Source organism: Dermacentor silvarum, chromosome 3 (genome assembly GCF_013339745.2).
Source record: "Dermacentor silvarum isolate Dsil-2018 chromosome 3, BIME_Dsil_1.4, whole genome shotgun sequence".
NCBI lineage: Eukaryota > Metazoa > Arthropoda > Arachnida > Ixodida > Ixodidae > Dermacentor > Dermacentor silvarum.
In genome coordinates, this window is record NC_051156.1 from 31,255,185 (window position 1) to 31,276,350 (window position 21,166).

Consider the following 21,166-nt stretch of genomic DNA (forward strand, 5'->3'; position numbering starts at 1 on the left):
CCGGCCATGTCTACCGCCGATGCCCATACCGCGAGATGGGCCTACGAGGGTTCGCCGTCAACGCGCCACGTCCACAGCTTGGTGAGCGACCACGTGACATCGCCGGCTACCTTGCCGGAGCCCAGTGGCAACCACGACGAACCTCACGCTCGCCGTCACCAGGCCGCTACATCTCGCCACATCGCCGCCTGTATGCCGGCCCAACCCGGGGCCGATCTCCCAGCTCTTACCCGGGAAACTAAAAGCAGCAACCGATGGAGGTGCGGTTGCTGTACAACGCAATGCCGAAGATCCTCCGACGACGACGACGATTCGCGAATCATCACGACGAGATATCAGCACGCCGCCTAGCAACAGCCTTGACAACACATCGCCGCCGAACGAAGACCTTCCGAGGCGACGTAGCAGCAGCAGAGCAAGTTGACGCAGCCGTGATCCGACGCCACGAATTAACCGCAACGCCAGACGCCTGTCTACCGATCTAGACGTGCTCATCGATGGTCATAACGTCACCGCTCTCGTCGACAGTGGCGCCGACTATTCAGTTTTCAGTGGCGCGTTCGCCGCCAAGTTTAAGAAGGTGAAGACGGCCTGGCAAGGACCCGATATACGGACAGCGGGAGGCCACCAAATAACGCCGGCTGGAATCTGCACAGTCACGGTAAACAACCGCACTTACCCGGCGAGCTTCGTAATCCTGGAGCACTGCTCCAGGGACGTCATTCTAGGCATGGACTTTCTAAACCAACATGGTGCAGTCATCGACTTAAGGTCCAAGTCGATAACGCTTTCAACACACAAAGCGATACCGCCGGATACAAGCATCAGTTACCATACCTTGAGTGTGCTTAAAGAACAAGTCACCGTTCCGCCTCGCTCAAGCGTAATGATTTCCGTCGGTACCGAAGTGTCTGCAGACATGGAGGGCGTCATCGAGGGCGATCATCACTTACTGCTCGACCGTGACATTTGCGTCGCTAGAGGCATAGGTGAACTACGCGAAGGGAAAGCAAGAGTGATGCTCACGAACTTCAGCCACGAATATAAGCACATTAACAAAGGCACCACGGTCGCCTACATCGACAAAATAGTACAATCCAGCAGTGCTTTCGCCTTCACGGATTCTAGTGCACCTTCAACGACGACTGTAGTATCTGAACGAACTTTCGACGTCAATCAGAACCTTCCCAATCATAAGAAAGAACAGCTAAAAGCTCTGCTCCTGCAATACAAGGATTGCTTCTCGTCGTCGTCAAAAGTTTGACAAACCCCTGCCGCCAAGCACCGCATTATAACCGACGAATATGTCCGCCCACTCCGTCAGAGCCCGTACCGAGTTTCGGCGCGCGAACGCGAGGCCATAAGGCAACAAGTCGACGAAATGCTACGCGACGACATCATCCAGCCGTCCAAGAGTATGTGGGCGTCCCCCGTGGTGTTAGTGAAGAAGAAGGATGGAACCCTACGTTTCTGCGTCGATTATCGTCGCCTCAACAAGATCACGAAGAAGGACGTATACCCCCTCCCACGGATTGACGACGCCTTGGATCGACTCTACAACGCAAAGTATTTTTCGTCGATGGACCTCAAAACCGGCTACTGGCAAATCGAAGTCGACGAGAGGGACCGGGAGAAGACTGCCTTTATAACACCAGAGGGACTGTTCGAGTTCAAGGTCATGCCGTTTGGTCTTTGCTCGGCACCTGGGGCTTTCCAACGCGTCATGGATACAGTACTGGCAGGCTTGAAGTGGCAGACTTGCCTCGTCTATTCGGACGACGTCGTTGTCTTTGCTTCAAGCTTCGAAGAACACCTGCGGCGCCTTGAAACAGTTCTTCAAGCAATCAAAACCTCCGGACTCACGTTAAATCCCGAAAAGTGCCGCTTCGCATATGAGGAGCTCTTGTTTTTGGGCCACATCATCAACAAGTCTGGAGTGCGCCCCGACCCTCAGAAAACTGCGGCCATCTCCAACTTTCCTCCGCCCGCTGACAAGAAGGCAAGACCGTCATTGCGCCGAAGGTGTTCAGGCGAGGATTGGCGCCGTTTTTCTTGCAAAACGACATCCTCCTAAAGAAGAACTTCTCGCCTCTCCGAGCCAACTACCTCCTCGTGGTACCCTCAGCATTGCGTCCAGAGGTTCTGCAAGCTCTCCATGACGACCCAACGGCTGGACATCTAGGTTTTTCAGGCACTGTCGCGAGGATACAAGAAAAATACTACTGGCCTCGCCTCTCTGCCGACGTCGCCTATTACGTAAAGACATGCCGAGACTGTCAGCGACGCAAAACACCGCCGACAAGGCCAGCCGGACTTCTACAGCCAATTGAGCCACCTCGCCGACCGTTCCAGCAGATCGGGATGGACTTACTGGGGCCTTTTCCGACGTCGACGTCCGGGAACAAATGGATCGTCGTCGCTACGTACTACCTCACCCGCTACGCCGAAACAAAAGCCTTGCCCAAAGGCAGTGCCGCCGAGGTAGCCCGATTCTTCGTTGAGAACATCCTCCTGCTTCACGGTGCCCCAGAAGTCCTCATCACCGACAGAGGCACGGCCTTTGCGGCAGAACTAACTCAAGCCATCCTGCGGTACAGCCAGACAAGCCATCGCCACACCACCGCCTACCACCCGCAGACGAATGGCCTCACCGAGCGCCTAATAAAGACCATCGCCGACATGCTGGCAATGTACGTCGACGTCGAACACAAGACGTGGGATTTCATCCTTCCGTACGTGACCTTCGCATACAACACGGCCGTGCAAGAAACGACACACATGGCGCCGTTCAACCTGGTCTACGGAAGGAACCCGGCAACGACGCTTGACGCCATGCTACCAGACGTCGCTGACGAAGAAAATCTCGACGTTGCCACTTATTTGCCGCGTGCCGAAGAAGGTCAACAGCTCGCCCGCCTGCGCATCAAGAACCAGCAGAGGACCGACAGCCGACACTACAATCTACGACGACGCTACGTCGAGTACCAGCCCGGCGACCGTGTTTGGGTCTGGACTCCGATACGCTGACGAGGACTTAGCGAGAAACTGTTGCGTCGCTATTTCAGACCATATAAGATAATCCGACGTATTGGCGCACTGGATTATGAGGTCGTGCCCGACGGCATTTCACAATCACAGCGGCGCCGGGCATGACCTGAAGTCATCCATGTGGTGCGTCTTAAACCTTTCTACGCCCGCTGACGACATTAGGTACTTTGTTACTTTGTTATTGTTTTTTTTTTGTTTATTACGCATGGTTTTGTTTTCGCTTTCGTGTTTGTAGGATCGGGACAATGCCTTTTAAGGGGAGGGTATTGACACGTATACATGTTTATCTTTCACCGGTGGCCGCTTTCCACCGGCTAACAAATGTTAAACGTTATCGCTCGGCGCAGGACGCGCCTGTATCGGAAGTTTCTAGAACGTTATCGATGCTTCTTTCCGTTGCCTGTTTTCACCGACGCTTATGTTATCTGATTGTATGACCGACGCGAATTGTCTAGAACTTTCTGGAAGATACGCGGGCATCAGGGATTAATATGGAACCATAGAGAAAGAAATTCAACAAGAGGGGACACTCGGCAAAAACTGGCAACAGGAAACACGTCGCCATACGTCACGCTATACTTTTGACACCGAACGTTAACTGCCGCGAGCATCGAAAAAAAAGAAAATGAACTTGAGTTAACAGGCATTGATTTATTTTTAAAATTCTTTACCGCGAAATCTAAAACGTTTTGCGTATAAATGAACTTAAGCTTTGCGACTTATTTTCCTTGCCTTACCTAGCCTCAGGTCGATGACGCGCCAGTTACATGCGTCATCCGCCAGACACTCCCCCGAAGCCAGCGAGGATGGCTGCGCGCGCGTTTGAGCGCTCGCGCGCGGCGACGCGTCTGTCTCATTCTTTTTTTCTTTTTTAAATGTAACCTGGTTTATTGGGCTCTCGGCGTATTCTTGCGTTCATTCTGCACTGGGACAAGACACCACTGCACTATTGGACTACGGAAAGGTGAGAAATCTTGTTTCACAGTCTACGACGCAATTAGGCTTACGGCACGGGACCGAGACTTAAGACGCAGTTAGCGAAAAACAGCTCGGCCATCCTGGCGCAGTTAATTTGAGTAAATGAATCGTGCTGAGACATGTTTCCGACGCTTCCTAGGGGACTATTGTAACTTATTTCGGTTTTTGAGCCACACTGGCCGCACAGGGCGCCGTGTCGCAATTAGCGAGAACTCAGCCGTGGTGTGTAGTCTAGTGCATCTTGCTAGGAGAAGTTTGTGCCGCTTTCTCTGACGCCAGACACTACTGAAAAGTAATTTCGTTACTTTCTGGGGTACTTTTGAGGCACGCTGGCCGCACAGCGCGCCGTGACGCAGTTAGCGATAAGCAGCTCGGCCGTGGTGATAAAGTTAGTTTGGCGTGTAATGAATGTTAGAGGGACAAGTCTGTGACGTTTTTTGTGGCTCCGCAACAACATATACTTTCTTTCGGTACTCACGCCTGTTGAAAGCGCGATGGGCGATTGCCAAGAGTGATAACATGGGGTGTGCTGCTGGCGCCGGCAGAACGCGCGAACGACGAACATATCAGAAACTTGTAATTAGAAAATTACGTCTTCTAAAGGACTGAAAAAAGGCATTGCACCCACGCATTTGTCTTGAGTGCCTGTTGCGTCCGTCTCTGTGTATGTCGCGTACCGTCGCGTCGCCCGAGGCCAAGTTTTGCAAACGCGAAGTCGCTCGTGTATTTGTGCTGCCTAAGTGCAGGAAATAATGCCCGGAAATTGGGGAACGCTTGGAAATCAGATGTTTTCATATATGTTTGGGATGAGTCGGGTATTTTCTACGCCATGTATGTAAAAGCGAATCGCTTTTGTTTGTAATGCCGCCCATTCACCGCTTTCGCACGTTTCGCCTCGCAGTATTCCTATGTCTAAATACCAAAATGACTCATGCTTGTAACATGCTGTTACGTGCTTGCAAATGTAACATGCTTGTAATTTACTTTTTTTTCAGCTGGTACCGTCCGGTGTAGCTTCATACAGGAACTACTGCCTTACCTGCTGGTGTCACAACGTTGTATGAACGCACAAAAAGCGCGGAACGAGCTTTTATATAGAGCAAAATAAATATTTCCTCATTGCACAAAAGGTCTTGCGTCTACTTTGTGAAATTGCACATGGCACAGATTCGATGGGACTTTACGAGATCGTTCGCAATCATTTTTACTCAATAATAAACCGATTCTGCACGAAGAGCAAAAAAAAAAAAAGAAAAAAAAGGAAAGGGGGGGGGCGCAGCCGGCGTGCTAGCTTGCGTTCAAAATACGCGCGCCCAAAACCGAAACCGGAAGTGATGCAAGTGATCGACACCGACCGCTTGGCACGCTGCAGTCAATTCGGCCGCTGGGCCCTATGGGAGTGTCCCCTCTTGTTGAATTCCTTTCTCTATGCTGGAACATAGCCTCCTCTATAACTTTTGTGCCTGCGCGGTCGGTCCCTCACCGCCGTCCCCTGAACGCCTCGGCGTTCCCCTAGGGGCGCTCGCGTCCCATAATAGCTCACTCGGCGTTCGCTGCAACAGCAGGTGCACACCGCTACGCTGCGGTTTTCCCGCCGCGTGCAAAATTAGTTTACCGTGCTTGTTCTAAAACTCTGCTTGCCAGTTGATGTTCTTTCTAGTGTGGTGCGTGTCCCCAAAGTGCTTTGCTAACTGCAGCACTCACTGAGACAGCCGTGCCTGTGTGCGCTTTCTTCCAGCTTTTGGTCGACTCGGGTAAGTTCTCTGTTAAATGTGTTACATCGTAAAGAAAATTCGCTTGTTTCAAGGCAACATGCCTAAAAGTGGTATTTTTGTTGTGTGCAGCCCTACCGATAAAGAGAAAAGGCGGCTGTCCAAGCTCAGAAGTTTGGTTGCGCCCCGAATGCTGCACAATGCCGTATACTGCTGCGTACCGCACTGCAAATCATGGAGCGGCCGGAAAGAAACCGGAGTATCATTCCACGAAATTCCCAGTGACCAAGAACTTCGCGAAAAGTGGCTTAAGGTAATCTCGAGAGACAACTGGACCCCAAATAGCACATCTTGTTATTCCACTGTTTGTAGCCGACACTTAATTCGTCCCGTCCGACTTTAAAGAAGGGTGCACGACACGAAGACTGAAGAAAGGCGTTGTGCCCAGCGTCTTCCAAGAGTATCCATCATATTTGCAGCCTCGAAAGCAAACAGAAAGAAGCGATGCAGCCCTCAGGAAGCGTACCACGACCCTCGAGGAGCATCTCGACAGGGGGAAGACGTTGCTCCCAACAACAGATGTTGCTGCACTAGCAATGGTTGGTGGATATATCGCACGAAAAATCCACGAAACCATTTCCTGTGATGAATACTTAACTCTAGTAACGAAACCAAACACTTCTACGCCATCGGATGCCTTAATTAGGCACCAGGACAGAGGTGGACTCCTCTATCCGTCTGCTGAGCTTGTAATGGTTCTGTATTCGCTAAAGAAGTACCTGGAAGTTTTCCTCGCAAAAGCGAGAAAGATGAAGCAGCCACTAAAGGCTGCCGTTGACAACGCCGCGAAAGTACTTCAGAATTAAACGTGAACAACTCAAGTGGTCAGCCCCAGGCCATCATGAAAAACTCTTGGACGTTGTGTTTATGAAGTTTCTCCGTCCACTTTTTGTGAACTTCGCGACGAGCGCGACTGACAAACACGACTTTGCGAAAGATTTCCACGCCAAACCGTTGTCTCGAAAAGTGCTGAAGCTATGAGCGCGAAATCAAATATAAAAGTTCGCATTGCATTCCGCATACAGTGTTTGTGTTGAAAATTTTATGTGTGCACCCTATTTAGCGTATACGCATAGTCTAATGCCATGAAGACGTTTCTAGACGATCACCAATGCAAGCGTGCACATAGCCCACGTCGTCTGCTGTTGATGATGATGATGATGATTTATTGGCATCCCCTTTGAAACGGGGTGGCGACAAGTAGTCACCTAGCCTGCTTGATTTAATCAGGTATACTACACATGTTCTTTATCTAGCATTTTTGTATACCTTTTTCAAAAATTTAGCTTGTACCGCTGCCTACGATTTTAAGAGATCAGGTTGTATCCATCTTTTCCCTGCTTTTTTTCCACCAGTACTCTAATCGTCTCTTGCTGATATCTACGGCTGATCTGTTTAGGTTTCCTTCCACTTTAAACCCAAGCGCTTCTGGGAGTTGCACGTTACCTACGGTTCTCGCTGGGTAGATCCCATCGCATTCCATTAGGATGTGCTGAGTGGTCTCTGGATCTTTACTGCAGCATACACATGTCTCATCTAGTTCCGAATATTTGTTCCGATATGTTTTCGTCCTTAGGCAACCGGCTCGAGCCTCAAATAGCAAGGCACTGCCCTTTGTGTTATCGTAGAGATTTTCCCTTCTAATTTCTTTCTTCTCATTCTTGTAAATCTCCATTGTCCTTTTCGTTTCCATTCTTTGCATCCAATTCACGGTCTCTATTTCTCTCACTTTCTTTCTGATGACCCCTGGTTGTCTATTTACAGTTTCGATTATCCTGTACTTGGTTGCCAACTTACTTGACCTCTTCCTCCATTCTGTGTCCACGCTTTTCATGTAGAGATACTTGTGCATTTTAGCCGCCCATTTATTTTCATCCATGTTCCTGAGCCTTTCTTCAAAACTAATTTTGCTTTGTGCTTCTCTGACTTCAAAAGAGGCCCAACCCATGTCTCCATGCACTGCCTCATTTGTCGTATTACCGTGTGCTCCCAAAGCCAACCGGCCTACTGATCTTTGGTTAACTTCCAAACCCGCGAATGTATCCGATTTTAAGCATATAATGGCATTTTCGAATGTTAGCGCTGGCACCATTACTCCTTTCCAGATTCCACGCACCACCTCATACTTATTGTGACCCCACAGTGCTCTGTGTTTCATTAATGATGCATTCCGCTTCCCCTTTATTTTCAGATTATCTTGGTGGTTGCTTGAGTAATTCTTTCCTTCGTTTATGTGTACGCCGAGGTACTTATTTTGCTTCACTATGGGTATTACTTGCTGTTGAATTGACACCACGAAGTTACTCGTGTGTTCGTGTGTTACTCGTGTGTTATTGTGGGATCGGAGCGGCTTCTAGCGGCAAGCACCGGAACTATGACGGACGGACGGCGCCTGTGTATTCCGCGCCAACGCGCGGGCACGAAAAGTATAGAGGAGGCTATGGCTGGAACCTTCGATGACTCAGGCATAAAAGCCGACGCGCTTCGCCGCTGATCAGATTTTCGACGACCGCCGACTGTGTTCGCCGCTTTCGTTGTGCTTTGAGTGTAGCTTGCTTTTGTGGGCACAGGTTCGCCCAATAAAGAATCAGTTTCTTCATACACAGTTTTACGACTGCTTACTTCAGCGTCACTACTACGTGGCAATATTGCGTCTCTTGCCGAGCGGAAAGTCATTGAAGAAAACGTCGACGACATGCTGCAACGGAAGATAATACGCCCCTCCGGTAGTCCTTGGTCATCCCCCGTCGTTCTAGTTCGGAAAAAGGACGGCTCTGTGCGGTTTTCCGTGGATTACCGGGCACTCAATAAGATCACGCGTAAGGATGTATATCCTATGCCTCGCATAGACGATGCCTTGGGTTCACTGCAGAATGCCGAGTACTTCTCGAGTCTTGATTTGCTCGGGCTACTGGCAAATACCTATGCATGAGGACGATAAAGAAAAATTTCAACACCAGATGGGCTATACGAGTTCAATGTAATGCCATTCGGCCTCTGCAATGCACCCGCAACATTCGAACGCATGATTGACACTATTCTGCGAGGCATGAAGTGGAAGACTTGCCTGTGCTATCTGGACGACATTGTTGTTTTCTCTTCCACCTTCTCTCAACACCTGCAATGCCTGGCCGAAGTTCTCACGTGCCTTGCCAACGCTGGTCTATACAGCAGAACACGAAAAAGTGCCGTTTTGCCAGCAAGACAATTAAGGTCTTGGGTCACATTGTGAGCAAGTACGACATTCGTCCAGACCCCGGTAAGGTTTCTGCGGTTCTTCACTTCCATCGCCCCGAAAGGGCCAAAGATTTGCGCATTTTCCTTGGCCTCGCTTCTTATTTTCGCCGCTTTATACGTGACTTCGCCTCAATAGCTGCACCGTTGCACAAGTTACTCGGTTCTGGCGTTGCCTTTGAGTGGTCTCCTGAATGCGAATCAGCGTTTACCCATCTGAAAAACGCCCTCACATCTGAACCAGTACGTACTTCGCCATTTCGATGAAACCGCACCCACACTCCTGCATACGGACGCTAGCGGTCATGGCATCGGTGGTATTCTCCTACAGCGAGATGAGTCTTCACATGAGAGGGTCGTCGCTTACGCAAGCCGCGTACTGACGAACACCGAGAAGAATTATACCATCACTGAGCAGGAGTGCCTAGCTGTCGTTTGGTCGGTACAGAAATTTCGACCGTATCTTCACGGCCGCCATTTTACCATCGTTACGGACCACCATGCCTTATGTTGGCTTTCCACGCTCAAGAACTTGACCGGACGCCTTGGTCGCTGGATTATCCGTGTGCAAGAATACGACTTCACTATTATCTACAAGTGTGGTAAAAAGCATGAGGACGCAGACGCGCTTTCTCGTTGCCCGCTTCCTACGACGCCATGCCATGGTTCCGCTCCGGCCTTCCGCGACAAGCTTTCGGACCGTCCTTCCCCGCATGTGTTGTCCTTAACCGCTATTGACCAGATTCCTTCTGATGACCATGGATCGCTCATATCTCACCAACTCGCTGACCCCTACTGTCGACGCATCATAGACCGCATTCAGGGAGCTTCGCGCCCACCCAACGCTCGCCTTCGTCGACAGCTCACGCAATTCAAGCTCGACAACTGCGCCGTGTACCGCCATATCTATCACCCTGATGGTCAACGCTGGGTGCCTGTTCTGCCTCGCTCTCTTCGCGCTAATGTTCTTAAGGCCTATCAAGACAACATGAATGCTGGTCATCTTGGTTTTCAGAAAACATGCGACCGCATCAAAGGTCGCTTCTACTGGCCTGGCTTATCCACTAGTTTAGCGCGGTACGTCGCTTGCTGCGCCATTTGCCAGCTTCGAAAACTACCAACGTCAGGTCAAAGCGGAGAGCTCCAACCAGTCCCGTGTCCGTCGGCACCATTCGAAGTCGTTGGTATTGATCTGTATGGTCCCCTTCCCACGACTCTCACCGGCAATCGATGGATAGTGACAGCCGTCGACAACTTGACACGTTACGCCGAAACAGCTTGCGTGACTTCGGCGTCGGCTTCTAAAGTGGCTGCACTTATACTTCAAGCATTAATCCTGCGTCACGGTGCCCCTCGTGTCATCCTGAGCGACCGTGGAAAGGCATTCCTTTCCCAAATCGTAGCCGAATTGCTCCGAGCCTCCGGCACCACCCACAAGACAACCTCGACTTACCACCCTCAAACCAACGGACTAACTGAGCGCTTTCATCGCACGCTCTCCGACATGATAGCCATGTATATTCAACCAGACCACACAAACTGGGACGCAATTTTGCCATTCGTGACTTTTGCGTACAATACCGCCGTACAACGCACAACTGGTTACTCGCCATTCTACCTCGTATATGGCCGTTCGCCCTCTTCTTTTCTTGACGTATCTTTCTTCTCCGCCCCGGTCACTCTAGCTGCATCATCTAGTTAACAATATATATCACGCCTCCTCCATTGTCGCCAGCTCGTTTGCATCAACACTGAAGCAAGGCAACATGACCGCAAGAACCTCTATGACGCATCCCACCGCGCAGTGTTTTTCCGCCCGGGCGATGAAGTGCTACTCCGGACACCAGTTCGCACTCCTGGCTTATGCGAAAAGTTTCAGTTTCGGTTCATAGGCCCATACAGAGTCTTAGAGCAGACTTATCCTGTTAATTATCTCGTCCAACCTATTGTGGTTCCAACTGACCGCCGCCGTCGCGCTGCCGAGATTGTCCACGTCTCTCGCATGAAGCCTTTCACAAGGCGTTCGCCGTCCCTTTAAGTTGCGGCCAGGCTGGCCGCTCGCACGCGGGGGAAATTAGTGTTGGAATTTCTCAGTCACTTCTTCGTTGGCTGCAGATGTTCATCATCATATCGGCTTCTTCGTCTTCATCGCTTGTGGGGACTCATCTTGAGACTGATCTGTGCCTTGAGTGTGATCGGTCCGCCGCGTCTTCGCGGCGTATTAAAGGTCGTGCTAACACTACGTCGCATAATAATAATTCATGTGGGCATTTATTAGTAGTATTAATTATTTCTCATCTGTACATGATGATCATCATATGGGGCTCTTCACCATCGCTTGTGGGGCCTTTTCTCTTGAATGTGACCTGTGTTTTCGGCGTGGTCGGATCGCCGCATCTCCGACGCGTATTAAACGTCATTATAACTGCTGCGTCACAGTCAAGCTAAAGTGATAGATTAATGCTCGAGGACGCCTAAGGCGTCAATATTAATGCGACCTAAGTTTTAGTGATCAAGAAATTGAGGCAAATGCAGGACAGGATTTGCGACTCACGAGGGACATTCAAGTACTTGCGCGATGACGAAGGCACTTTTCATTTTATTGCTGCCGCTTCTCCACTTCTCGTAATAAAAAGATATTTGCATAAGACGGAAGAAAATGCTGCTTGTCAAGTTCTATTTGATGTTTAGAAAAAACAACAGGCAAGAGTTGATAGCACTGTTGGGAGCGGGTTAGAGTTTAGGCCGGTGATCCTTCAGCCAGAGGGATGAGTACGTCTGGGAGTAAGAGCGATAGAAAAAAAAGGGTCTCTTCTACATATTTGCAGTGGCTCTAAATATGGAAGCCCACTCCATGGGAGAGCACTTTGAAAGTCTCAGCTCACTACATGTCTGAGCACATATCAGAACACGTCAGCACACCCCACTGCACTCAATGTGTCTCCTTATAAAACATTCGTCTTCCCTAGTTGACCCGACTAGGGAATCAGATGACCTTGATGCGGCCAATCAGAGGGGTCGTATTGTTCACTGAACTCCGCCTCTAATGTTGCACGTTCGAAGCAAGGACGAGGCAATCCGGAAAAAGGGGGTTGACACTCCTTCCACGAAAGGCGGTGAGTTAGTTTCTTGCCCTCCGACGGTTATCTTGCCAGGGTTGGGAGAATGGACTTCACGCTAATTCCCGCTTCTAACTAAGGGTGGCGGTTGTGGTAGGTCGCTTCTAAGTGAGCTTCTTTGTCATCGTGTCACTGCCGGTGTCAGGCCACATCGCCAGGTAGGAGGCCGCTGATGAATGGGGTAGAATCGGGGTAAGCACCCAAAGAATGTGCACTGCCGAGTTGGGGCGCTTGTTTGCCCGTCTCGTCGGTGTCGGGGACTGTCGCCATCTGGGCGACGCTGATGAAATCGCCTGCCTCGATGGGAAACAATCAAATAATGCGCCCGGCCGATTCGAGACGCAACAGACTCCTCCCCCGCCAGAAGATCCGACGTGAGGGTGACCAGCTGTCAGGTTGCCCGAAGCGTGGGCGGTCAGTCGTGAACTCGGGGTTTCTTCTTGAAATGATTGCCGATGACGCACTCGAGCATCACGTCCCAGCATTAACCTCGTTGGGGCCTTCTTTCTGGGAATGCGCAAGCACACACACGAACCACAGGGCACAGGAAAGCGCCTTGCTCGCACCGAGAGCCATCGGGTCTAGCAAAGAAACCAACGCACCTGCCCTTATCTAATAATAGCACCAAAGCAGCCATCAAATCATTAAACCTTTGCTGAAGCCCACAATTTTGAGATTAGACCAGGATTCACAACTTTCTAGACACCTCCAATAGAGAAGAGCATTTCATTCCTAGTGACAAAGCACCACATAGCGCTCAAGCGCCCGAAACCTCTTCCATCCACCAGGCTTCGCTTGACCCAATAATTTGGACCCAAAATTTTGTGCCGCGAAAGCGAGCTCTCATGAACCTCTGAGTTCACCAAAAGCAGATCGTCATGCTGCAGAGAGCAAAGTTACAATACTTGAAAGTGCTCTAAATAAATGATAAATTAAATCTCATACGCAGCACAAACGCAATGAACAGTCTTGCATCCGCTAGTATCGCACGTACTAGTGCCCCTCAGAGCCACATTAGCATCATGGATGTACTGTCAGAGTCGCTTTAACTTTGCGGAACATACTCACATGTAATACGTGCGAATCACGCACTAACAATTTCTTTCTCTGGTCCATATAGGACACACACTAAAGAAAAAAGAATCCGGCGTAAATTACACGCTAACACTACAAGACTCGCGAACATTTCTAAAAAGTGAAGTGATAATCAAGCGCGCCACTACAGGCTTTAAACCGATAATCTGGACCTGACACTGCAAGCGTATCTCCTACAAAAAAGAAGTCTATCTCCTTAAAAAGGAATGACACGTTGAAAAATGCTTCACAAACATTTATGCGCGCGCAAACCATCTACTTCGGTATATTGCTGAGCTTCTAAAATAAACGAAGAAAAAATAAGCTGGAAATATGATTATCTAAACGATCTCTAGTCCCAGAGATCTCGAAATATTTGACCAAACAGTAAAAATAAACAAACAAACAAATTGTTGTTTCCCCAAAACCAGAATTGCCTCTTTTCATTCCGAGTAGCCCACCGGTTGCGACATATCTTTAAGCCGAACTCAAAGCGGGCGCGGTCTGAAAACTTGTCTTGTTAACGAGGAAATACAAAGGGCACGTAGATTAATCTCCTCGCTGCCCACCTCCAACATTTTACAAACAGGCAGCATGCCTTTTAGGCATCGCACTGCGATTTCACTGCCACGCATGGCCAATTCGCGTCGCCTTACCGGCTCGCTCAACCGAGTCATGCCTAATACACCTCGAAAAGAACCGAACGAGGGGGAACATAATTGCCCCCTTCGCGCCACCTTCGCTTTTGTCCGCCTTCACGCCGATCGGCCCTTTCTTTTCTTTCTCGTCCGGTGGTTCGGACGCGCCCTGTCTGGAAACATTCCAAGGAACAAACACGCCGTTCGAACTTTTTGACTGCGCTCCCCACTGGGCTTAGCGCCTTCATTCGGCCGCGTTGCCCTGTCTGCCGCATTCCTAACTTTGCGATGCCGCTTCCTCCTAGCACGTTTACTAGTGCTCATTTTCAAGCCTTCCGCTCGAATCTCCTGCTGACTGGCACGTATATCGTCTGTTACGATTTCCATCTCGACCGCACAGTCTGAATGATTTTCAGGTAAATCATTCCTTTCAATGCTATCTCGACGGGCGGAGAGCTTCAAACACTCAGGGACAATGCAGCAATTTTCATTTGCTAAAGGTAGCTCGTATACATGGGAGCTGTCCACAACTGCACTTCCCTGACTACATTGTGCATTAGAGCACTTTTCTGACCGATTGATCTCTGCAGTGGTGCTCTTGTTTCACGAAACTGTGTCACTTTGGACACCTTCGTGATGTACTCCCCGGATAACTGTGCCAAATCGTCCACAGCTGGCCTAGCTGCTTCTCTAGTATTTCATTGGCACAGTAACTCGTCGCGCTCAATTCGGTCCCCATTAACGGGCTTCTCAACAACTACGTCATGGTCTACAGATCTGACATCACCTAGGAACGTACATTTAGGCTCATTGGGATCAGCCTCTCTTTCTACCATCGGTAGAACCATGCGCGCGACTTCTTCACACTTTCTGTGCGATATTTATGCGGGTGCCTGAAATACCTGCTGCTCCACTTCAAGACTCCGTTCCAATCTTTCAACCTCTTGATTGAGAGCTTCTATCACTTCGTATTGCTGCCTAATCCAGTCCTGTCTTTTCAACTCCTGCTCATGTTCAATTGCTTCCTGTTCCTGTTCTTTTAGAATTAAGTTGCCGAAATATTCAACGTATTCCTGATCACTGTTGCTTTCTAAATGGCTCTAATTTCGGCTTTTGATTTATCCTGTATGTCTACGTCGAGGTCTTCACACAACCGCAACAAGCTAGCTCTCGTCAAACTCATGAGGTCCATGGTCACTACTTTAGGCTTTGGCTCAGCTATTCCGCAATATATACTTGCTGCGAAACCCGCACAAATCACAATACAAGTAAAATAAAAACAGCTCGAACCTCTTGGCAAGAAATACAAAAAATGTGGTTGATCCCTCTTATATAGGAATCGGTATAGAACACGAAAGTGAAACGTGTCTTCACAGAAGTAGTGTAATGTTTATTGCACATTGATATATAATGTCTATTGGTGTTTTGTGGCTAAAGCGCCCTTAGGCGTTGATGCACCCACGCTGACGCCTGGTGGCACGTCTCCTCCATCACGACTACCAACGTCGATGACCATGAGCAACCGTCGTGCATATGGAAGCTGCACTACGCTGCACACGCTAGCACAACGCGAAAGACGAAGCACGTAACTGACACACTAATACAACGCGCAAGACAAAGCACGTAACTGAATCGTCACCGAGTCAAATCAGCGCGTACAGCGCGTCGTAATTGCAGCCTCCGCGATCAACTTCAGAAACATTTTCAGAGCTAATTGCGGAGGCCACGCTCCGCTGTGCTGAGTACGGTGAACGCCACCTAGGTGGCGTTGGTAGTGCTTCTTGATGCCAGCGTCCCTTCGAATGCTGGCATCGAGGCGTCGTAGTACTGAGACCACCGAAGCGTTCACTGTCGGTGCGCGTTAAGGCCGGAATACATGGAGCGAATAACCGGCGTCCGAGCGAAGAACTTCGTCGGGCGGCGAACGTCCGACGGCCGGCGTCAAGAAATTTGCCGTCCGCAGCCGATCTGCCTGTCCAAACATTTTCGTCGGGCGAACGCCGCCGCCGGAAGCGTCTAGCGCGCAGCGGTGGACGACAGCCAATCAGGAGGCACTAGTTCCGGTCGCAATGCATGCTGGTGTTTCGCGCGCGCGCGCCTTTTCGCGTCGTCTGCAATCGCGTTGGTGTTGCCGTGTCTGCATGTCTCTGCACCGATTGAGTAGTTCCTAGTATGATCTCTCAGGAATCGCGTTGTATTTGTACATCCCATATCCGCTGATCTGCGAGGAAACAGACAAGCAGTGCAAGCTCTCTACAACAACCTTCAACAGAAATCTTCTGATCTCAGAGGCCACATGCTGTCGTCATGCCTATCTCCCGACTTCCCCGATAGATGGCGTTGGCATCGGATATTTCTTTCGCTAGGCTTAGACGCGTTCGAAACGAGAAGCGATCTCGAAAACTACTCAAGGTTATCCATAATACTCTGTCGTCGAAGCGGCCTGAGACTAAGCGAAAGCCGTTTACGCAGTCATTTGCTTCCAACTAAGTGAATTCTACAAGGACAACGCCAAATTCAGTTCGAAGCGGGCGGCCGGGACCGCCGCCAACACGGCGGCCAACGCGCGGCGGCGTTCGCCGCATGTATTGCAACACAGCAAACATCCTGCGTCGTGTCGCCGCGTCGTTACTTGACGCGTGAAGTTCGTCGAGAAAGTTCGCTCCATGTATCCCGGGCTTTAGTGTCATAATGCAGTACTTCTCTTTTCTGCTCATAGGCGGCGGCACCGCCCCGAGCAAGAGCGCGGGTACACGGAGGAGTGTTAGATATATAAGGCGCGTCTGTGTAGCTCTCTGCGAATGCGTTTGTGGCGCAATGGGTTAAACGCTCGGCGATCTATCGTCGCGGACCGAGAGGTCGTGGGTTCGATTCCCAAATTTTGCATGTTTGTGGAACTTTTTCTTCTGGTTTCTTTCTTTGTATTATGTTCTATGACGTATTTCCGTGACGGAAATACGTCAGTGAAGTCTTGGTGGACCCCGGAATAAAACACTTTCGTGTTAAAAAAACTACCAGCTGTTCAATTCTGTTTTCCCAAGAGAGTTTGAAGCCTGGAAAATATAGCAGAAACCAAACACCTATAGAAAGAAGTAGCACCAAGTCCCCAAGTTCTCCTCCACCGCATCGAATCATTTACAAGAAGATGTTAATCCTGGGCCGCCCTTAACTGATTACGATTCCGGTAGGACTCTACGTCCCAATTACTTCCACAAAAGTATGAGGCCTGGCTTTAGTAGCTGGTTCAGATCAATGCTGAAAGCTGCTTTCTGCTGAGATGCGCAACAACCACAGTATCAAAATGGGCAGTTGTACACCCTCTATCGGTTTTTAGAAAGTCTAGGCTAAAAGATCCGATGACTCAAGTGCTAAGCCAGGCACTCACCCTGTACCGTGCAGTCATGATGCGCTGCGTTCACCCAGCCGCTCGCGAACCAGTTGGCGATTGGCGTTGACTGCAGGTTCCATCTTGCCGCGGTCATCCAGTCGCTCGCCAATCAGTTGTTGGTGACTGGCGTTGGCGGCAGGGTCCATCTCACCACGGCGATTCAGTTGTTCGCGAACGAGATGCCGGCGACTGACGTTGGCTGAAGGGTCGATCTCACCGCGGCCATCCAGTTGCTCGCGGCTCGGGGTTAGGATTCATCTCACCGCTGCCATCCAGTTTGTTGGGAATGGGTTAGCGTTTAGGCCGGTGATCCTTCAGCCAGAGGGATGAGTACGTCCGGGAGTAGGAGCAATAACAAAAGGTTTATTCTACATATTTACAGTGGCTCCAAATATGGAAGCCCACTCCATGGGAGATCACTTTGCCAGGGTTGGGAGAATTGCTTTCACACTAATCCCCGCTTCTAACGAAGGGTGGCGGTTGTTGTCGGTCGCTTGTAAGTAAGCTTCTTTGTCATCGCGTCACTGCCGGTGTCGGGCCACGTCGCCAGGTAGGGGCCGCTGATGAATGGGGTGGACTCGGGGTAAGCACCCAAAGAATGCGCACTGCCGAGTTGGGGCGCTTGTTTGCCCGTCTCGTCGGTGTCGGGGACTGTCGCCGTCTGGGCGACGCTGATGAAAGGGCTTGACTCGATGGCAAACAATCAAAGAATGCGCCCGGCCGATTCGAGACGCAACAGCACTGAAAGGGAAGAAACTAGCTTCCATCTGAACCCAAGCAAGCTGCTTGTGGCATTAGATGAAAGAAAAGATGATCAGGATGCTTATTTGCACAGATTTGAGACAGTTGCTAAAAGCCAGAATTGGCCAGAGGATCAATGGGCCACTGCGTTGAGCACGGGTTTGAGTGGAGAAGCACTTAGTCTGTTCAGTAGGCTGACGCCAACCGATGCTTCTAATTACGGAAGGGTGAAAGCTGCTCTACTAAAGAGATTTAGGTTCACCGTAGAAGGCTTCCGAGATAAGTTTAGGACTGGAAAGCCCGCCGATGGCGAGACTGCCATGCCATTTGCCGCGCGGCTCAGCCACTATTTTGATAGGTGGAACGAACTTTCAGAGACTGCACAGGAGTACGGTGCGCTTAGAGAGCTTGTGATCAATGAGCAATTCCTCATCAGTTGCCACCCGAGCCTGTGACTATCTGAAAGAAAGGAAAGCTAAATCTCTTCAAGATATGTTGGAACTGGCACACCAATTTCTGGAAGCACAGGGAGGCACCAATCTCTCTAACATCAAAGAAGAGGAGCCAGATGACGCAAAGAAACCTGCATCCGATGAAAGGAGAAACCCTCAGAAACCTGTCCCGAGATGTTATCTTTGTAACCGACTGGGCCACCAGGCTAGCAATTGTCGGACCAATTTTACGCGCCCCATCGAGGTCAAATGTTTTAAATGTGGGCGAACTGTGCAGGCGCTTACGACCGTAGTGCAGGAACTGCGCGTAGAGATAGCCGAATTGCGCGCACATCTAAAGGAGGAACGAAGCCGAAACAAACCATCAGCGTAAGAAAGTTCGCCCGAACCCCGAACACCGCCACAGTCACCGCAGCGCGCGTCCGCTGCCTCGGTAGTGCAGGAGACCGTCGAGGAAATGACCACCGATTCGCCGCCCGAGCCGAACCCGACAGCCCAACCGATCGATGCGCGAGTAACAGCCTGCGAAAAAGGTATTCATGAAAACCGGCAAGCCATCCAAGAGCCACATATGCAAAGGGAGAAGGGCTTCGTCGAGATCCGACAGATGATAACGCATCTGCACGAGGCTTTCACCCCTCTGCTAAACGATCAACGCCACAAGAAGCCGCGAGTTTATTCACACAGAGAGGCAGCCCTCCAGCAAATGCTACAAGAGGATCAAAATGGCCAGAAAACCGAATGATCAGAATGGAGGCATCACCGTTTGGCAGTGGAATTGTCGTGGCTTCACTCGCAAGAGGGCGACGCTGCTGCAGTACATTGCCAAACAAGACACACCACCGGATGTAATAGCCTTACAGGAAACAGGGAAAACAGTTGACGTTCCGTCCAGACTTCGGAACGTCGAGTGGGAAAAGACTAACGCGACGCTAGAGAGCGACCACTTCATACTCGACATCTCGGTACACCTGGGAAACTTCCCAAGAAGAAAGATACGCTCCACCAAAATCACGGACTGGGCAAAGAGCCGGAGCGAAAGAGAAACTCAAGAAGCCCAAGCGATAACCGATCTTGAGGCCTGGGTTAGAGAATTGCAGGAATCGGTAGCCAAACACTCCAAGGAGGTTGCCCTCACCCCGGACAATCCGGAAGTGGATCCGTGCCTCTTACACATGTGGGAAGCGCGCCGCAGTCTGCTTAGAAGATGGCGAAGGCAGCGGCACAACCGCAAGCTAAAAATACGCATCGCGAAACTAACGGACGAGGCAGAGCGCTATGCAGACCAACTTGCATTACAGAACTGGGACCAGTTCTGTAACTCTCTCCAAGGAACGCTGGGCACTGCGAAGACGTGGACCATACTCAGACATCTCCTAGATCCGACCCAGAGCAAGAGAGAAAGCAAGCACACGATGAGCCGAGTACTACACAACTTCGGAGGCACAGACGGTCAGCTATTGTGTGCCTTACAAAGTAGATATATTGGCCAGCCGATACTTGGTGCAAAGCCAGCGGCTGACTACGCCGGACTGGAAAACAGGGAGCTCGACCGGGACATAACGCGTTCCGAGCTGACACGAGCGATCCCAAGACTCACTCGAAACACCACTCCTGGAAAGGACGGAATCACCAACAAGTTGCTACGTACCTGGATGATTCAACCGTGCAGGCAATACTGGAACTGCGTACTGGAGCAGAGGGACCTTACCCCCGGAATTCAAGCATTCGGAGATTACGCTGATACCAAATCCAGGAAAAACGCCCTGCCTGGAGAACCTAAGACCCATTTCGCTTACGTCTTGCCTCGGTAAATTGATGGAACGTGTTATCTTAGACAGGCTACAGACGCATCTCGAAGGACGTCAACTGATGACGAACACGATGTTTGGTTTTTGGCCCAACTTGTCAACGCAAGACATGCTTCTGCAGCTGAAAAAGGAAGTATTGACTGCAGCAACGCCGTGCTGCCCAAAAGCAATCCTCGCACCAGACCTAAAGGGAGCTTTTGACAACGTGGGGAACGAAGCCATACTAACCAATCTCAGTGACACGAATTGCGGCCGACGAACGTACACCTACGTGAGGGCTTTTCTCACAGATCGCACAGCCACAATAGGGCTGGGAAATGTGAGGCCACAGCGAATAGACACACCTAATAGAGGAACGCCACAAGGAGCAGTGCTGTCGCCGACACTTTTCAATGTGGCCATGATGAAGCTCCCAGTCCTACTCCAGAAAATACCGGGGATCAGACATGCCTTGTACGCAGATGATATCACAATATGGACGGTCGGAGGGTCCATAGGAGAAGAACAAGAGGCATTACAGGAAGCAGTAGACGTCGTAGCAAGCTACGCGGAGACATGCGGACTGCAATGCGCGCCGGAGAAGTCGGAGCTCCTCATAATCGAGAAGCGCTCACGAGGACGATCAACAGCCCCGGCACCAACCATCCACCTGCGAATAGGTCTTAGAGAAATTACCAAGGTAGACAGACTTCGGATCATCGGCTTACACTTACAAAAGGACGGGGGTGGAGGATATGCCATACAGAAGCTACAACACACGACCACGCCGATCTTGCGCATGATTCAACGAATTACTAGCAGGAAGAGGGGACTCAAGGAACAGGACCTTATACGACTAGTGCAGGCTGTGATTGTGAGCCGCATTGGGTACTCGGCACCATATTTAAATTTTAGTAATGCGGAAGTGGAGG

The 21,166-nt window shown here is 50.4% G+C and overlaps 1 protein-coding gene and 1 long non-coding RNA gene across 2 annotated transcripts in view; one reads left to right on the forward strand and one right to left on the reverse strand.

Moving 5' to 3' along the window:
* LOC125944206 (uncharacterized) overlaps positions 1–21,166 on the reverse strand; it is a 459,580-nt gene that overhangs the window by 106,181 nt on the left and 332,233 nt on the right. The window lies entirely within an intron of this gene.
* Positions 3,845–5,155, forward strand: LOC125943749 (uncharacterized). The gene is made up of 2 exons (XR_007465871.1): positions 3,845–4,012; positions 5,022–5,155. It is a non-coding gene; the product is annotated as an uncharacterized LOC125943749 (long non-coding RNA).